General features: G+C 47.9%; 2 long non-coding RNA genes across 2 annotated transcripts in view; one reads left to right on the top strand and one right to left on the bottom strand.

Annotated features, from left to right (window-relative positions):
* Window positions 1-19,640, bottom strand: part of LOC147757984 (uncharacterized) — an 89,876-nt gene that overhangs the window by 63,346 nt on the left and 6,890 nt on the right. The window lies entirely within an intron of this gene.
* Window positions 1,572-10,865, top strand: LOC147757985 (uncharacterized). The gene is made up of 3 exons (XR_015321637.1): window positions 1,572-9,761; window positions 9,929-9,990; window positions 10,354-10,865. It is a non-coding gene; the product is annotated as an uncharacterized LOC147757985 (long non-coding RNA).

Raw genomic sequence — 19,640 nt, 5'->3', positions numbered from 1 at the left:
GACGAATGATGAGGCCTCACTGCCTTTCAGTTAGATGGCACCTTACACGTCCTCTCTCTCATAAGGTTCGCTTTATCCTACACTAAGATGAATAATCCCATGCATTTCAACAGGTAGTGTTCTGTTATGTACCATCAAGTGCCTGCGGCACTGATTACCTGGTCTATTTGCATTAATGACGACTTTCCACGTGGCCTTCGCTATTCCGATGCTAGCTTTTATATCGACTATGCGTCCATCACTACCGTCGTCAGGCTTTTTTTTTTTTTAGCAACTTCGTCACTTTCGCAACAACAAAAGGGGCTACGATCACCTTTGAGCGGCGTTACGGTTGAAACAGCGGCAGTAACTTTATTTTTTCGTCGGAATATCCGTGGCCAGTATCGGTGTGTTCATTATAGGACCGCTAGCGCGATATCGACTCACAGCAATGACGCTAAACAACAAGGTTCCATGAAGGAGGTCACGCTGAGTGGAAGGCTATGAACAGCGTTATTGAGACAACTCTTGTCAGTTGCCGCCGGACGGAACCACGGAGCCAACAGCTTTGTCACCATCCGGTAAACCTCGACTGCAACAATGTCCCTTATCTTGCAACGTTTTCGGTGCCTTTTTTGTCGATTTTTCAACTTCCTTCATAGAAGGCCTGCTTCCACAGTGTTGTACGCCCTATTCAATCCAGAACAACTTGGTATGATTTAAGCCTATGCTATACTGGTATTCTAGACCCTGCGCCCTGTATAGAGAATGTAGTTACTTGAGTAGCAAAAAATTAGATGGCGGCTTAACTTGTATTAAATGAAACCCAAACAGGCGAGCGACAATTGGCGTTTGACGACTGTATGTACATGTAGTTGTGGCAATGCTAGACAAACGACAATGGCATTTTCTTCTACTGAAATATACGTGGATCCCTCATTGTATTACGTGCAATTAATGTACTGGTTATGTTCGATGATATGTGCCCGTGCAATCTTCTCGTGCTGGCATGTGAAGATAAGGGAATGTCAAGAGTTTTTGTTGTTCTTAGCGAAAGCAAACCTGTAAAGGCCGGTATTTTTTGTCAGAAGACGCCTCTAGCGATTGGTTTGTAAGGCACTACGTCCTGCTGGCTAACTTGTGCACGACTAGGTTTGCCACAATAAATTAAGTACTTCAATTCGACCAGGTTGTTCTCGGTAGGGGAAAAGCCCACGGCGATCAATCAGCAAAATTCGGAACTTGGAACCGAGCAAATGATAGGAAAACTGGATCTCTAAAATACACCATCAATGGACACCCGATCGTCTAAACTCCTAGCATCCTCTAGCATAAGGACAATCAATGAAATAAGACCCTGTGCAATGCTCTCCATACACCTATACCTGTACCGAGGAACGTCTGCGGGAAAACCAACTGAGCAGCTTCTATCTACTCGGCTCATTTTATGAAGATCAGCCTTTGTAGTGCAAGTATAATGAGAATCAAAATAATTCGTTCAAGGTAGGTGCTTTTGGCCTGGGTTCGAATCTTGGACTAGAGAAAGTGACATTCGACTAAAAACTGCGGTAATTGAAAGACGAATATATATAGTCATTGTACTAAGGGTGTGCTAAGTATATTTTAATCACAAAATGTCGTCATTCAACTCTTATGATTAAGAACAATTTGAAACACCCTGTACAAAATGAAATATTAAAAAAGTCGATGGTTTCTGTAAAATTTATTGTTATTGTTGCCACCTTCCCCGTTGTTGCCGTCTATTAGAAACCAATCGAATTCTATGGCAAATTAAAAACTGGTTTATTTAGAAGATGAACGTAATACGTACCCGTAGCAAATAGGCGGATTGTACATTATTCCACGCCCCATAGTTGCGGTTCTTTAACACGGAGGCACGCAGTTATATTGGACCGCGGCGTATTCCACGCAGTGCTACCTAAATACAGCTATAATTAATAACGTTCCCTCAATAGCAATATAGCGTAACAGCCCCTCAACGTTCTGAACTAACCGGCCGTAATCATATTGCCGTAACCATCGGCGTAAATTGCAGTTGAAGTCTGCGACGCAATATCACCGCTGGCATATTAATATCTGTCAATAAACCTATTGCCTTAAGTTTACCGCGTTCACTCGATCATTTAATGTTTCCAGGAAATGCTAAACTTCGGAAAGCACTGCCTTCTAAATATCCCAACTGTGCCTCTAAGGTCTTTCTCGTATCCTTTATCTCTATCTCTCGTATATTATCCGAATCTACGAAGCAGGTACAGCTTCTATAATACGGAACGCTCAATCCCTGCTAATATCAGAATTTCGACTGCGTACATGCCGAATATAATTACACTTATCTCGAATGTTACCAACGCTTGAAGAAGACCAGCACGATTGTCAAAGGTCCGACACACGCTTCCGCCAGCGAAGACCTCTAGCTTTGATCCGCATCATCGTACAGGTGCTTAGTGATTCACCCGGATCGATATGTATACATATGTTCGACTGTCGACAAGCAACTAACCGTATCAAGCTGGAAACGCTTTTTTCCGATCTTAAAATCGTATTGCTAGATAATGAAATGTGCGCCATCTTCAACTACGACTTTCTGCCATTTTGCTGATAACACGATCATGCCGTGACTGTAATACTTCTGAACGATTTTCGTATCTCTCCATTCAAACGAAATGAGCACCGCTAAGGGAGCTCTGTAGAGGCCGCAACAGATTACAGTTCAATGCGGCAAGATCTTATCGGAATCATTTTTTGCGTTGAAATCCCCGGAACGAAAGCAACAGAACCGTTTTTGAACTGTTCCTTCCGATGACAGGCCAATTTTCCTCATGGGTCTAGGCAGCATTCGTGCCTTTATCGTAATACAATTACAAAATATAGCAAATTTACGCAGAACTTTTACTCATATGCAACGTGCTTCACCTCAAGTCTGAATAGAGGATTTTAGGAAGTTCAAAATAAGTAATAGCTATTGTCACTTTAGCCTGAAAAACGGCTCATGCTTTTTCGACAACTCAAGCAAATATACGTATAGGTCAAACGAACCAGCACTAATCGTTCGAACGCGTCATGTGGTATCCCTATAAAATATTTGAAAGCGTTCCTGTCTCTGTGATGATTGCTGATGGTCCTTTTTGCTTAATGGCATCGGGCGCTATGGTTTCCGGCCGGAGGTGCCTATAACGATGCGACGCTTTAGAATTCGGTTTTTGCCCGTCCATTTGACGTTCGTGCACGACAAGCTCGTCTTCCGTAAGGCACTCCAGGACCTTCGGCGGTGAGCTAGTTCGCTAATGCAAGCAGCGGTAGACTCGTCTCCACGGCCGCCCAAGCATTCACTCGTAGCAGATGCCCAGCTTCGGCAGAACATTAACATGGGCATTAATCAAGTTAACTGCCATCGGTGCGGTGAAGCCAAGCATCTAACTATCATGTACGTCCAGCCAACAGGGCAAGCGCCCAGGTCACTTGGGGTTACCCTATCTCTTATTGATACCCACCCGAACCTAAATGGTCTCCGTTCAACTTTACGTGACGCTGTGAATAACACGTCACTGCAGTGATCTGAGGTAGGTGCAGCTCTGCACTTCAGGTGTTTTCCTGCATCCTTACATCTTGCAGCGGCCACTGATAGAAGATCCCAAATATCCTAATTATCCCCACACATGTTGATGGGAAGCCGTCTAGTGACATAGACGGAGCGGAAGGAAATATGCTTCTTCCACTGGTAAAATACAAATGGACAAGGAACTGCACAAGATGCTGGTTCCTAGCAGCAGTGTTCGAGACGGGCTGAAACTAAACCGACTTGAGGGGGTCGTTGGCTGTGCCAACCAAGCGACCAAGACATCCCGCACAAAAGAAGCCGATCTCCAAGGGACGATAAAAACGGGCAAAAATGCTTTTGACACTGTTTGTACGCTGTAACATTATGCAAGGCGTTAACGCTCGTTAATCTTGCATGGCAGGGTGGGATCAGAGATTGAAAGGGTTATGAGCGATTTAGAAAACATACTTTGTCGCCTAGAAAAACTTATCTATGCAGGCAAACTCAAGGCTAAAGATTATATTTCTGCTATATATTACACGTACCCATGCTATAGAAAACTGTCAAATACCAAACAAATGTTGGCTTCTTGGCAAATTCGTGACGAGATTATCAGAAAGCGAGATAATGACTGTCTAGCGGAGTTCTTTATGGCAATCTTCTGCTAATGGGGCATCATTACATTTCTCGGCGCCATAATAATATTATGTACTACATTGTCATTTTACCCGAACCCTATTCAATACATGCTGATTAGGGTTTACCAGTTACATACATTATATGAAAGAGGAATTGCACGTTTCTACAGTTAACTTCTCCGTATTCCTTCGCCAGGCCTACGGCTATATGCACACACCTCGTTATTCTGGGTTGTCCGGAAAGCTGTCCAGCCTGTTGCCTGCTTCTTATCCCTACGTAGCGCCTCGTCAGAATAAGTGCGCACGGAAGCAATACGCTGAGTAACTAATTGAAAAGCTAAACTCTAATGATGCCACAATTGGTTCAACAACGGTAAACGCAGTGAAGTCAGTCCGTCAGTCATCATCAACATAAGGAAGTAGCCCCCACAACCTCTAGAAATGTCAGTAGGGTACCGAGACGAGAATATGATCGTGTAACACTTGGCCATGTTTATAGTTGTGTATATATGTACGTCTTAGTTATAGCAATCATGCTGTTAGGCTGTTTGACTATCGACGAAGAAATAAGGCGATTGAATCCGTCCTCGTTTACCGTCTTTTCTCGTCAAGAGCCCGCTTTGGTCAACATTGCCGATATGAACGACATGGCCGCGTCGATTCTCGACAACATTCGCTTGTCGACTTGCTCAACTAACATTTACCCGTCACTCTTTCGTTTTTTTTGCCTCTTGGGTGTTTGCTTGGCGTTTCTTGTTAACGCAGCGGTGCCTATCGGTGATCCCGCTAGGAGAATAACAGCATAATCGACCAGAATGCTTAACTAGCACCACTAAATCGAGCTTAACTAAGACACAGCATAATCTATCGAGTACTATCGAACCTACGTTGTGAACAAATGTCAAACAATCCTGAATAAACAGGGATCGACGCTAGGTCTCAGCCGTCAATCTTAACGGGCTTCGAAATAAAATAATACTATGAGCGACAAGAGCTAAATCTGCTAAAAAGAAAAAAAGTGCCACTTAATCTAATAGTTACGTACAAGCGCGAGGGACATAGAGCAGACTGAGGTTTGGTCTTGTTGGTGCAGCGATGATCGTTGGCTGCCCACTAGGACCCCTTAAGTTGTGGCCTATCATGCTACTTCCCGTTGCAGCGTAGAATAGGAAAGGGCAAACAAAGAAGAAACCGAAAAAAGTTAGGCGAGCATCACCAGCCGCAGCAGTAGCAGGAGTCAAGGAAGCTCCGCAAGTCCTATTTCGCTCTTTGACCATAACGCCTGCGGTATTCCACTTATTCCGAGTGTTCCCATTTTTTTTTGCACGGTAACATGCTCGGTTCTAAGTTGTCGCTCCCTTTGCGTTTAATGGTCCGATGGCCTGACGCCGGATCGAGTCGACTATGAAGTAGACAGCGGTGAGCGACTAGCCAGATTTCCTGACTACCTTCTACTGCCTTCGGGTACCCAGGCTGGACCGGGCCTCTTGGAACAGAGGCGGCGGCCGTGGTGCCTACGTACGAGTGTATGCCCGTATCGACAATGGTCAGCGTCGGTGACAGTGTCCGCTAGCACTATGGTTCGCTTACGGTTGTTATCCTTGTTACTGCTTTTATTGTTATGGTTGCGGGCGTCACCGCTGGCGTCGTGACTGGACTCCCTTGGTCTCTCTAGGACCAACACTCGTCCATGGGCATCGCCATGCAGTGCGCTGTAATCCGCGTCAGTTTCTCTATTTGGTTCCACTTCTCCCTTGGTACTCATCTCGATTAGAGGAGAAAGCCCGACCCAGCCATCGTCGACTACAGTACCGAAAGCGATAACAACAACTAATAGAAAGACCACTTAATGCGGCTAAGCGCAGACGGGCTGCCTAACCAGCTGGCTAGCAATTTCTCGCGTTTTATGTATCAGCTGCCTACCAGCGATCAGCGGCTGGCCAGCCATTAGACCATCATGTGTGGGGCCACTTCGTCTGGTCTCGAACGAATACAACTACTGTTAATACTATTCGCAAATGATGCACAGCGTAAAGCAGAGCTCCTTCGAGTTGGTTTCCCCTCTTGATCTTCAAGAAGACGAAGCGCTGAGAGACCTGGTGGAATTCGTCTGCCGTTCGTCTGTTGTTCTTTCGTTACGACAAACGGCCTCGTCAATAGTAGTACCGCCACCGATACTGCCGCAGTACTCCTCTTCGAGAGCGTACACCTACGACGATGAAGTGCAGTGACGTCGATGGCATCTGCGGTAATGTCGGTAGCGCCACGGTGACCGTAGCCGGCGCCGTCCATTGCCTGGCTGCCGATGTCTCCTCTCTACGTAGCTGTATATTGTTGGCGACGCCTCGCTACTCATACTACTTACCTACTTGTCGCGATCGTGTCAATGCCTTAGCTGCCAATTTCATCGCTCGACCCGTCGGTGTATCTTATCGACGGTAATTGCGTCGCCACTGTTTTTTTCTATAGAGTTAAAAAAGACGACAAACTAACTGTCAGTACATCGGCCTGCTTTTCGTTGGCTATCGATGATAGTTCGTCGTTCCGACCGCTGTTGTGGCTGTTGTTGTTGTTGGCCTACTACTCACTTTTCCGCCTCGATGTATCTAGCCAGCACTTTTTTTACTCTTGCTATTTTTTTCGTTCTGTCTAGAGATCACTCTTTGCGCCTGTTGCCACCCGAGCGGATACCTTCTTTAAGAAAGACGACCGCTCTTTCGCGTGCTTGTCTTCCGGCTGATTGTGCCGCTGCTACTGCTGGTGGGACACGACCATGGCACACGTCTTTGTTTACTCGGCGAATGAAGAAAGTATTTGTTGTAACGTGTGCCAAGCCATTGCAGCCGTGGGCAGGCAGAACCGCCAGATAGACGAACAGGCAACCTGGATCCTAATCGGGATACGGCAATGTTGCAACTTTGGGCTTTGGCACCATAGGCACATATACGTGTACGCGCCTATGCGTGGTGCGATACGATAGCCGGCGAAACGCACTAGTCACGGATAACGTGGACCGTTCTGCACTTTGTGCCTTTCCTATCGAAATCGAGCAAGAAACACGTTGAGACGAAATAAAACAACGACAACGTGATACCTTCATGGCGGACGTATCATCATCAGGGTGGTCAGCGGTGTCACAATATAGAATTAGCGTCATCATAGCCAACCCCCATCTTATATTCGTATGCGAGTGATGATGCTAGCTGGCACAAATGTTTTTCAACTTGTTTCCCATTGGCGTAGTTGCATCGCGTATGGACACACGCATTAACACGCACTATACAAGCAGACCCATGACCCCATGAATTTACCAGCTTGTTTCTTGCTTCTGTATGCAAATAACTGTTCGTGTTTCAACACATCGGGTGACCTTCAAAGGTGCTTTGGTAAACAGCTTTTAATGGGTGAACAATGTCTGCATATCTGGCTCATATTAAAACGCCAGAAAGTGCCGGTCGTCGCGGCCTGTGCCGTAAACTCTTCAGTTGCTTCGAAAGCTTCCTAAAAAATGGATTATATTACCTGTGGCCGGGCGGTACTTTCAAACTCAACAGGATTTTTGGTTTTGATACGGTCGGTCACCCACCAACTATCGTTCCCTCCTTTCTAGTCCCGTTCTAATGAGAAACCAGAAACGATGCCTAATTCTGAACATTTGACCACTTCCGGCCCACTTACGTTGCCCCTGAACGACTGTGTGCCCTCTTTCAAAGGTCATTATGTTTCTGTTAAACAGTGCAGCAATCAAGTGTTGTGTAGTTATTATTGTCGATCCATAATGTTCAGACCATTTACACTCTCTTACAGCACGCCCCAACGGGTGTGACCGCGTTCTCAATTTCAAAGTAGTCCACTAATCAGCTTTCCTAAGAAATAGGTAGATAGTAGTCACTTTGCCTCCTTCGACTTCGGCCAACTTCGGCCGAGTTCGATGCGAAGGGCAAGCTCTTTTGCATTGTCCTCCCTTTCCCTCTCTCGGATTCCTTTTCTAGCACGTTCTTACCGATATTCGTTGATTCTCGCTTGAGCTTGAGATTGCCGCTACTCCCATTGTAAGAATTCGACAGACAATGTTACACGAATACAGAATCATCTTCATATATACTTACGGACTTACTTGTCCGCTACAATGGTCGTTGGTTTGCTGATTTGTGGGGCAAAGATGGCAATCTTATTTTAGCCTGAAAAACAGAACTGTAAGATACTGTATTTCCTGGCGAAAAGAACATACATTGCTAATACTTGTAACAGTTGAAATATTTTTACTCCTTTTACACCCTACCGGCAGTTCACCAGTGAGCTTAGCAATGGGTCGTTCTCACTGCCCGGTTGACGCCCACGAGAATGATAATAATGGTGTCATCCTGCAGTAAGTGTAGTTGACCAGGAATGCTACTGTTAGTCGCTCCTGCTGCCTGCTATCAGTGAATGGCGGGTAGCGTCTGTGTTGGCCAGCATAGGCGCTGCTCGCCACCCGGACCAGAGGCCAGCAGAACCGGAGTTTAGGAGCACCGAAGCATCGGAGCGCACTACCGGCGACCCCACCCATGATCTAGGAGCACTGCAAAACGCCGCCATCACCAGCATCGACTTTGGGCGTGCGCCGGTGACGCGGTGAAGCCGCCCGCCGGCTGCAGGTCATTGTCCTGCGAAACAGGCATAGAGACATGGCGAGAAACGGGCAACAAGCGAACAGAGGCAGAGAGAAAAAGCTTGAGCAGGCGAACCCTTCGTCGTCGCCCGGTGAACCCACACCCACCTCCCTCCTGCTCCTCCATCCTTGCGCGCGCGCGGGCAACACGTCGCCCCTCTTATCGGGGTCGCCTGCCTTGTGAGGGCGGGCGGGCGTTCGGACTGCTGGCAGCAGCAGCAGCCAGTTAGCTAGCCAGGCTCAGCCGCGCCAGCGGCTTGTGCGGCTCCGGTGACTAACACACCGCAGACTAGTGGCAGATCGACAGCAGTCGCATAATGGACGTAGTTTCATTCAAGCTCTAGTTTTCCTCTTTCGCATAGATGTTTCTACTAAAGTACCAACGCGTTTTTGCCCCTATACGGGCGCCTTTGCCACCGTTTCCACCGCCACGTCTTTGCACACCCGCAGATTTCTCTCCCTATCTCCGCTCTCTCCCTCTCTGTTGGTTCGCTCTATTTACCTATCGGTCGAATGATTTTGTTGCTACATCAACAGAGCGGATGAGGATCTTCTCGGGATCCTCTTCGAAGGGTCCGAATCCTCTCGAATTACGCCGCTCCGCCACTGCTCTCGATGGACAGCAGGATATAATCCTTCGCCGCCTCTTTCGGTTTGCTCTCGCCGAAGATTCCCCATTCCGGACTCTGGAGCTAGCTCAAGCATCAGCAGGCAGCCATGTAGCCGACTTTTGTCGACTCTCTCGCGTTGGCGACGCGCCCCGAAGGTTCTTGTCGGCTCCGACTTGTTGCGCTGGACAATTTATGCCGGTTGGGTTTCTCACGTGGTCCAACAATTTTTTTAGTCGATTTTAGAGCCTGAAATAATCGGACGAAGTTCGATTACAGTGCCACCGAGTATGTCTCATCGTCGAAGTACACCAACACGTGACTGCGTAAGAATTACTACTCGATAATAACATATAGATCGTCATCTATTGGCTCGGAAATCCCAATATGTCCTCGTTATCTCTGCAGCTTCTATGAGAAACGCTAATGACGCTTACAGCTTCTATATTTCCTGCTTATTTTTTATTGCTGCTATTATATTCGTGTTTTTCAGATAGTGAATTTTCATCCATTCTGCTGCACCGGCATGATCCCGTCAACGTCCTCCACTCCTAGGTAAACCTCTAAATTGGGTGTCAGCAGAATTTCGATCAATTCCGCTCTGTCCGGTTATATATTGCTGCCTGAATATACTAAAAATTACCTATGAGTGTTTAGCAACTAACTTAGGCTTCCGGCACCGCTAGTCTGTGTATTACACATTGACCATGCTGCGCCTGTGAGCCGCCTTTGGTCCAACCGAAAAGAAAGCAGCGTTTTTGAGACTTTGACTGATCAGTTTGAAGTAGGTTTAGCAGCAATTGTCGGCTACAACGTTTTTCTACCTTTTTCATACATCTATTGCGTATGCTTGTTGCGGCGCCGGTGCAAGCGCTGACAAACGACCGCTCTCTACGAACCCTCGAATTCTAAATGCAGACAGCGCCCCCTGCCGATGGAGCATGCGCGATTGGAGATCGCCGCGGCAGCGGCGGCGGCGGCGGCGGCGGCGGCGGCGGCGCGGCGGGCGACAAGCACCGCGCCCATTTGAACCGCTATAGCCATAGCATCGCACCGTCTATCCTCTCTCTTTTCAGCAGTGAGCGAGCTGTAGCGGCCAGCGGCGTCGCTGTTGTCTCCAAAAAGCGTTAGCCCCCTTGAAGCGAGTCAGTACGCTCCGAGCAAGTGAAACTGCCAGAACTACTTGACGCCAGTGCGAAGTACCGTGTGCTACAGTCAGAGCGAAACCGATCGAGTCAGTCAGTTCGGCGAGTGTTGGTCCAAGTTCGAGAGTCGGTCAAGACCCGTTGTGTAGTAGTAGTACGGTGAGATAGGAGAAATCGCTGAGCTGCTATAGCGTGAGTTCAGCTCTTCGTTGCTTGGTTTGCTTCTATTTTGCGTTTCGAAGAGATCTGTCCAGAGCAGAGGAACAAACAAGAAGTATACAGACACTGAGAAGTGCGGTGCGTCCTATAGTGTGCACCAACAAGGATACAACTGTGCGACAAGTACAACTGGATCGAAGTTGACGACAACTCGACGACTAGGTGAGAAACTCGTCGCGTCTGTGATAAGCGATCATGATAACTGGGTGGGGATAGTAGCCTATGCTTGAGGTGCCCGAAGGAGAAGAAGGTTGACGAGGTGGTTTGCGATTTAAGTGAATCGCCAAGGATCGACCTTTCGTTGCGCAACAGTTAGATATTTCCGCCACGATAAAACCATGCAAGCGACTGATAAGTGACCAAGCGCAAGCAACGCCAATTCGACTGTTGTTGTATTTCAAGTGATTGATGAACGGGACTGATTAAATTGCTAGTAGATGCGCGGATGTTTGTGTGATCATAGTTCTTTGTGCGTGTGTGTGTGTATGTCTGGTGTGCGTTCGTTCGTGTGTGTGTGTGTGTGTGTGTGTGTGTGTGTGTGTGTGTGTGTGTGTGCGGAAGGTTTTTTCTAGTTCAGCGGCAACAAGCTCCAGCGATTCAACTAATGAAGAGCTGACTATGGTAAAGCAGAATCTGGGATTCGCGGGCGACTCTTGGCCGCAACATCGAGAGTCGGCTGGCCGCGAAGCCAAAGTGCCGGCTTGGGACGCCGCCCGCACCAACACAAGTTGGCATGACACCGCCCTTTTACGCTTGGTATCTGTATAGTTCGCATGATCTAGCTACTATCGGTGTGGCAAGAGGTGTCTTCAAAGGCTTATGTTCATTATTCAGTACTCATCCGGGGTATAAGGTTTGAATGCCGACGGTGGACACATAATGTCATTGATATGGGAAATGGTTTTCATGCGTTTGGCGACACAAGCGGCCAATATCGAAGACAAGTGTATAACTAACAGTTTCTCTTGGACGAGTGTCGAGATAAAACGCGGCGATAAAGCATCGCGCCATGTCGACGGTGGATATGCCCTGACGAGGCTTGACGGTGCTTGTTCACTCCGGCTGCTGCCGCTAGCGCTGTCAACTCCTAAAGCTGCTCAGCCACTAGACGGCGGCTTTCTACATTCCGATGAAGTTTTCATATTGCAATGCGCAAAGCTGTGGCCAATGTTCTCCGGTTTTCGCTAACCATTTCGGCACATCCTATAGCCACAAATGCCGTGTCAATCAGTAGTTAGAGAAGTGTAGAAAGCGGAGTTTTGGCGCCAAAGGATGATAAGAATCGCCTCCCTTAGATGCGTCTTGGTATTACTGCGTGTGCGTCCCGCAGGTAACTGTGCTATTGCTGACGCGGCGGTCCGGTTTAAGTGTGTTACGTTCACTTTGGATCGAGACGCTATTCCCTCGGCACTATACAAACATGCAACAGCCAGGGAACGAATTCGCTAGGGTAACGGCTGGTCCATAGTGGAATTGCATTCATAGGGCATTGGTGAGTGGATGCTACTTGCCGGCCTGAAGGGTTTGTTGGTGCGCTGCAGGAAGGAGCGAAGTTCCCGACCACCGAGTAACTCCACTGGTACTAGGTCTCGGACAGGGTTCAGGGCTCTGAATATGTTTGTGGTAAAAGCGACGAGAGGTACACAGATTGAACAGCGTCAACAACAATGGGAAACTCAGTAGAATGTAGAAACACACACGGACTAGCAGGAAGAATAATTTAGGTGGTGGCTCATCAAAGTCGTGGTTATAGCTTGGCGATTTCAGGGCCAGGGTCCGCTTTTGTTCCCTTAGCTTAGTCAAAATATTAACGGTTCCGAGCCAGCAGTAATCCAGTATGGCTGCTCAGTCTAGTGAGAACAAAACGTCGACATTTATGCAAAGAGTCTTTTCTCCTGGTAATGCTATGTCGATGTAGGCACTGGCAGAATGTCGTGCTACGCTCCTGCACACCGGACTACGTATCGTTGCTAGACAAACAATTCGAGTACTAATAGAAAAGAACAGACGAAGTTTTTGTTAGATATTTCATTTACTTATCCATTTGCCGCTGGTAACTAGCTACTGAAAAATTTTATTCTTGGATATTACGATGCCTAAAGCTGTGGTCATCAACATAGGCCTCCATAGCTGGTCAGTGTTATGAGCCACATGCAAGTTTGACGTTCGTCTGGAAATATATGGGCGTAGCCCCTAACTAATTTCGAAATTTTAACCTAGTTAGGTTCTTAAGTTAAGCAGTGTCAATCGACCGGTTTCCTCGTATACCGACTGCCACATACCTACATGGTGCACGAGTCCAAAAGAACGTCTCCGCAACGTTCATTAGTGAAGTCTATAATTCTTAGCTATTTCCGTACTTGCATTTCTTGCAGCATGGTGATATCATAGCGCCATCTCAAACTTTTCCCGTGCTGCGGCTGATTGCGATCCCTCAGAATCGCAGCTTTGTCCACCTGTATCGCTGTCCACGATTGTACTCTCCATTCGTTTCCAGAGAGTTACGATTCTAACAGATCGTACGCCTCGTTCGCGCCACAGAGGCAAGAAAGGAGCCGGTTTACATATATGGGAGGTCTACCTCTACCTGAAAAGCGCGTGGCCCGCCCGCTTAGCTTGCGGTTAGAGACTTGTTATCGCTGAGATTTTGCGAGCTCGTCGACAACCATGAACTGGCATAGTGGATCAGTGTCATGCTCTGACAAAGCAGCGTGAATTTGATCGCGTGCATGGCAAGTTTTCGCGAGTACTTCACTAGCCCTACGTCGTGGTGTCACCGGATTGCCTTATAGATACCCCCGCTGGCTCGGACCTCACCGACCAAGCAGTCTTTGGCGTTATAAGCGCCACTTCCTTTCTGTTTCCCGCTAATTTCGCTTTAATAAAGACTTATTTTATCCTGATTTCTAAATACGACTGCGTATCATACGATAGAGCTGCTAATCTAATATCAAGCGTTCAACATAAATGACATTTGTCGAGTTTCATTTTGTCGTGATGAAATAAAATTTTACGTTGGCCGGCTCACACAGCCTCAGCAGCCGCCACGCATCGCCTGCCGTTGGGCCACGCCTCGGAGCGAAAGAACGGAGAGGAGGCTGTTTCAGGGCTCGTCTCGTTCGTTAGTATCGGAAAATGGAGCGAGAGAGAGGACATACTGAACCCCCTCATGGCCGCGGCCGAGAGAGCCGATTGCCCCAACTGGCGGCATCTCCGCCCGGAGGCCGGTGGGTAATGTTGGTCTTGAGTCGTTTACTCCTCGCTGTTGCCGGCGCCGGGGCTCGGGACTCTCCAACGACGGTACATAGTATCATCAATATGCATATAATGCTATTCCCGGGTGCACACTGTCTGCATAGGTGAATTCAGTACCTAATGCTAAACTGAGCCTCTGGTATGATGCGACCCCCCTGATGCATGCTGAGCCCTGGTTTCGAGGCGTCGCAGCACTAGCATCATGCTATGCTGTGACAGTGATGGCTGCGCTGCTAATGCTGATCACGGTACCGGCAGCAGCACCGATCAAGGCGCTGGCAGTGCAACGCCCCCGGACCTCATTCTTATTCCCAAGTACGAAAAAAAAAAAGGGGAAAAGGAGCAGCTGCTAGTGCCGCTCCTTCTTCTGTAGCAGAAAAGCAGGAACCTGAACTATAGAAGTTACGCTGAACAGTTTACTTTCCTCTCTCTGACGCCTTGCCGCTGCCTGCATACGCCTCTCTAAAGTCTCGACTATATTCACACCCATTAGCTAACATCCCATCATAGCAACGAGGAAGCCCGACAGCGGGAGTGTTGGGCTTGAAGGCATCAACTTGGTGACGGCGTCGGCGGCCGCAGTAGTGATGATGGAAATAGTGGTGTTTGAGGCGAGCGCCCGATGAGCAGTCAAATGACGATGAGCGGCAGAAAAAACATGCGTTTACTAGGTTCCCTGCCTACGAAGCAGCTACAGCGGCAGTAGCAGAAACAGCAGACTGAGCCGTTCATTCTTGCAGGACTGCAGTCCGGCGGCCCCTCGAATGGACTCCCTTTACTAAACTTATATTACGATATACGCTACGCTCCCTACGCACTCCACTTCCCCAGCGGTCCCCCTCCTATTCATAGTGTTGCGCCCGATAGAGACAACGAAATTGAGTGGGCTGCTAGAAGAGCTGCGTGCTGCTGCGCATGGGGACTCGTGGGCGACCGAGCGTGGACTTCTACTACAATGAATACGGGCTATCGCACGGCCATCCACGGAACAGCCCGCGGCGGAGCCAACACCAATACAGCCGCGACTCAGCCGTACCGCCATATGTTTTGGCATCAACAGATTCCGGCCAGCGAATCGGGATAGCGTACATATATATGTGTATTTATATACATAAGGTGGCGCTCTATAGGCTGCCGTGTGTAAGATAATTCCCTTGCTGTTACTGCGAGCAAATTTGGCAGCGAAAACACGTGACACCGAATAGTGAAATGAACAAAAGCGAACTGACAGACGGTTAGCGTTTCGGAAACGCGTCGAACAATAACTTACATATCACCAACAAAATTTATTGCTAATTAAGTGGTTGAGCGAGCTTTTTTCTTGACCGCATTGCAAACACACAGGGAAAAGATGACTGCCAGAGGATACGTTCACAGCGTGAGCTGGCTACATCCAAAGCAATCGATGTCTGTCTCTACTTAATCAAATACTTTTCTGCTCACGAATAACAATTACTCGAGTTTATCTCTTGGTATCGCAGACCACTGGGAACATCTCCGGCAAGCTATTTTATCCAACTTAACTTATTCTTTCAATCAACCAACATAATTTCGCTTTGTTTCAAGTTCCTTGTTGCCGGGATTGATCCTATTTTTCAAAATCCCTATTCTAATAAGAAATACTTGAAAGACACGTATCGCTACACTAGCACTGCACGCAAGTGACGTGATGTTGGTATTTTCTGCCCTCCTCAGTCGACCTGGTTTTTTAACAGTTCGGCCCCTTCCGAAGAACCACGCTGGATGACGTTAGCCTTACAAGTTTATGTCACGTAAAACGTGACCACAAATCATATTACCTCAACTACTAAACATGTACATTATGGAAGCACTGAGTACATTGAAGCAAAAAATCTGACACACACAAGTGCGCGTGAACTGTTCATTCATATATATATATGGGTGCGTACGTACGTACATTCTACAATAGCCATCAATCAGTCTAGCGAACAGGACGTTCCTAGTCTCCTCATCTTTGTCAAACTTCCATTGAAACTTCGTTTCGGGTCGCTCGAGCCCCATTGCTCCCACTAAAATTGTCCCACGCGCACGTGTCCTTGATGGGTTGAGGGCAGTATTTTACTTTTTTTTCCTCTTCTCTCCAACGCCGCTGGCGTCATTAGGTCCATCAACTCACTTTCAGTGCTCCTTGCAGTTCGCGCTCTGTCCAGCAACAGCCGCTTATCGCATAACTTGGTTTTCAAGCTCTTTGCTAACACCATAGGACCGCTGTTGACAATGGTCGCCTATTGTATGTATAGCTCGGCCTACAGGATCTGTTGTGAAAGCCCTATAGTGGCATATATATATATATATATATATATATATATATATATACATATAGTATTTGGCATGGAAAAGGACCGAAGAAGAGCTCCACTATTACGGTGCCGGAGTTAGGGGTGAATGCACTATTAGAGAGAAGAAACGGTTCTGGATGGCTCACAGCGGCCGAAAGGAACAAAGGAACGGGGGTAGCTTTGTATTGCTTCACTGGGGTTGAAATTATTTTTATATCGTACATTTTCTGTTTTCGCGACAGCTCCAAATCAGCTCATTGGAGTTGGCTGGTCTGCTTGAACCAACCCCGGCCATGATGATGGTGAAAGCTATGAGATTTCTGATGTGAAGGCGGAGACGATAACCGGTTGTTTGGCCGTACCGATGTGGATCGTTGGCCGCCACCACCAGCCGAAAGCGCCATCATATGTCTCTCTCTTTGTCTCATGGTAAAGGAAGACTTTATCGAGGATCTGCTAGTTCACAAGCCAATTCTACTCGGTGAGCTGTTCATTCTACTATTGAATGAATCTGTGTTTTCTGCGCTCATGTTTTCTGGCCTATTCTTTGCAGTACTACTATACACAGTACTGTTGAGTACCGAATGAGTTTCCAGAACTGCAGATAAAGTTTAGACTACTCGTCATCATCACCATTGATTTAGCAGACAAAGCATTATTTTCGACTTGCGTAGGTTGTGTTTATGTTGGTGTTGATCTGGCTCGGCCTCAACAGGCCCAACACAGGAAGGACATCGTTATAATCAAATTTTGTCTCTACTGGGATGGTTAACGACACTCGATGGCTGCTTGCTTCGGAACATCGTTGTCGTTGTTTTTGTTGTTGTCTCATTTCAGTATGAGTGTCGCAGACCTATCACTCCCATGCCACTGTCTCTAACATCCGAAGCTATCTACACTCTGGTTTCAAATGAAAGAAGATGTACGAGACAGACTTGTGGACAGTACGTCATCTTCCGTCTGGCCTACCTAACGCGGCCTGCAGGAAATCAACTGCACTAACAACAGACGCAGTAGGACCAGTCGCAGCAATAACAGCAGGCAAACATGACCCTAAATGCGTGCATACTACGTCCTGCTCACACTTCTTTTCGCTCTATTGAACAGGCCTATGTGCATCGCTCTAAGAGACACCAAGTAATTTCGTGTCGGCACCGGTAAGCTGTGTCCATGTGGAGCTAAACTATAACATATCGTACGGAGCACGGCTGGCTGATTGCCGGACCCTTAGCGAATGCTCGCGCTCACCATGGTCTTGGCTTGCCTAGACGACCAATGCTACCTATATTGTGGAAATCATAGTGCTTGAAAGTCGCGCTACGATGACGCTGGTACAGCGCACAAAGAAAAGGAGTCACCCGCTGTACAAGCCCTAACGCGATCTGCTTGCTGATCTGGCGATCTGAATCTGCTTGCTGCTAGTTGAGTATTGTATCTTCTGTGACTGGGCCTCCCTCGCATCGGGCGCCACCGGGAAGCGTCGGGTGCTGCCGGCGATAGGGTCGAGGCAGAAACCAGAGTCGATCCATAGCGAACAAACGTTTTTCACCCAGCTGAGGATATTTCGTTACTGATAGCTGAGTGCTGCTGCGCCTGTGGTCGGCGCGCTTCGAAAAGCTGCGTTCCTTTGACTTAGCATATGTGAGTTAAGCTCACCAGACCAGCTAATAGTGCTCGGCCGACTCCATTACTGACTGCCATAATGAAACATACCAAACGACTTTGGCACTTGGCGACAAGCACACGGGCACTTTCAACCACGCTATGTCTCTTAAACCGTTGATGCTTCCACAATTAGTCCGTGGCTACACCTCAATGATGTTGTTCTGTTAGCCATACCATCACATAGAAGGGTCCATCATGCGCGTCTATATTGTATATTTATCAGATGACGATTACATACTGTCGCGTGTACGCAGTACTGGGCTGCATGTGATATAGGTTGCCTCTGAGCCTATGGACAACAGAACAGGCTAGACTCAGAACAATTTCACTCTGAGTTTACTTTTAACGCGTTGGAATTGATGGTTATAGTAGTGAATAGTTAAATGCATCTCGAGATTAAAGTCGGCAATTTGTAACACACCTAGCCGGGTTGCTGAGCCATACTGTTCCAAACATTCGCGTCCATATGCGGGGTGTGGGTATCGTCTGGTCACTTCGTCGCGATTGAGCTTGTCGCTAAGACGCGCTCCGCCCGTCTCTGTCTGCTGCTAGGGTTAGAGTTAGCCCTGGCCTATGGCAGGCTATTGGCTAACTGTGTCGCTGAACTTTAGAGCAGCTTTGGCTAGTTGAGCAGCGCGAACGCCAGCATAAGTTGTTGAGTCGAACAGGAATGGTCGCTGGGACAAACAGCCAGCAGCCGCAGTAGCTCCTGCTGCATGAATTTCCTCGGTGACGAAGCCCGGCGACTTCGGAGTGCTATCTAGGCCGATCAAACAGGCAGGCAGGCAGGTCTCAACAGCGCTCACAACTTTGCTCTCTGTCTAGTAAGCGAGCAAATGAGAAAAACGATGGCTTAGTTGAGGGTTTGTATGTCGCCCCTACCGATGTTAGCCTTAGCTGGCTAACGCAGCAGCTCTGAGGTAGCCTGCTGGTTGAAGCACGAAGTGGCATGTAGCAGGCGACACTGTGCAACAGATGAAGCAAGTAAGCGCCTGCCAGACTGAGTACAAAAGGATGAAGGAACGGACTCTTAGAAGGCGCATACACCCGCTGCCGGTCGACGCTGGCGATAGTGAGTCATCCCGAGGCCGGGAGGCCGGTGCCATGTCCCCATCTCCCATCGATAGTCTCCTCTGGTCCCCTGAAACCCCTCATGTGAAGCGGGTGCAGACGCTACAGGCTTCATCACCGTCTTACTATTGCTATGTGTAGGTATGGGATGAGACTGTATTTTGTGTGTGCGCGTGTCCTGTATAGATGCGTCTGCAGTTGAGTAGAAGGCGGGATAGAAGCCGACCAAGGCTGGCACGACGCGTTGCTGTTTCGAACGCTGGTATATTTCGTACATGGGGCTGCACCAGGGCAACGACGAAGAAATCTATGTGGGAGCTCATTGTGTAGCTCTGACAGCGTTGGCTAGAACACAGGACCAACAATAGCAACAAGAATGCCACTGATTGCCTCTGGTGACGTGGCCAGTGTCTACCTTCTGGGACCAAAAAGGGACCGACGTAGGGCGGGCGAAATCTTCAACCGGCGCCATGATGATCTAGTCAACAGTGGGAAATACTATGGTGGATAGTATGTTTCGCTGCTCAACAAATTTTTTCATGAAAACCCT

This window comes from Varroa destructor, unplaced genomic scaffold (assembly GCF_002443255.2).
Source record: "Varroa destructor unplaced genomic scaffold, Vdes_3.0 BEIS01000002.1, whole genome shotgun sequence".
In the NCBI taxonomy this organism is placed as follows: domain Eukaryota; kingdom Metazoa; phylum Arthropoda; class Arachnida; order Mesostigmata; family Varroidae; genus Varroa; species Varroa destructor.
The sequence above is the reverse complement of the archived record's forward strand: the minus strand, read 5'-3'. Positions and strand labels throughout refer to the sequence as shown.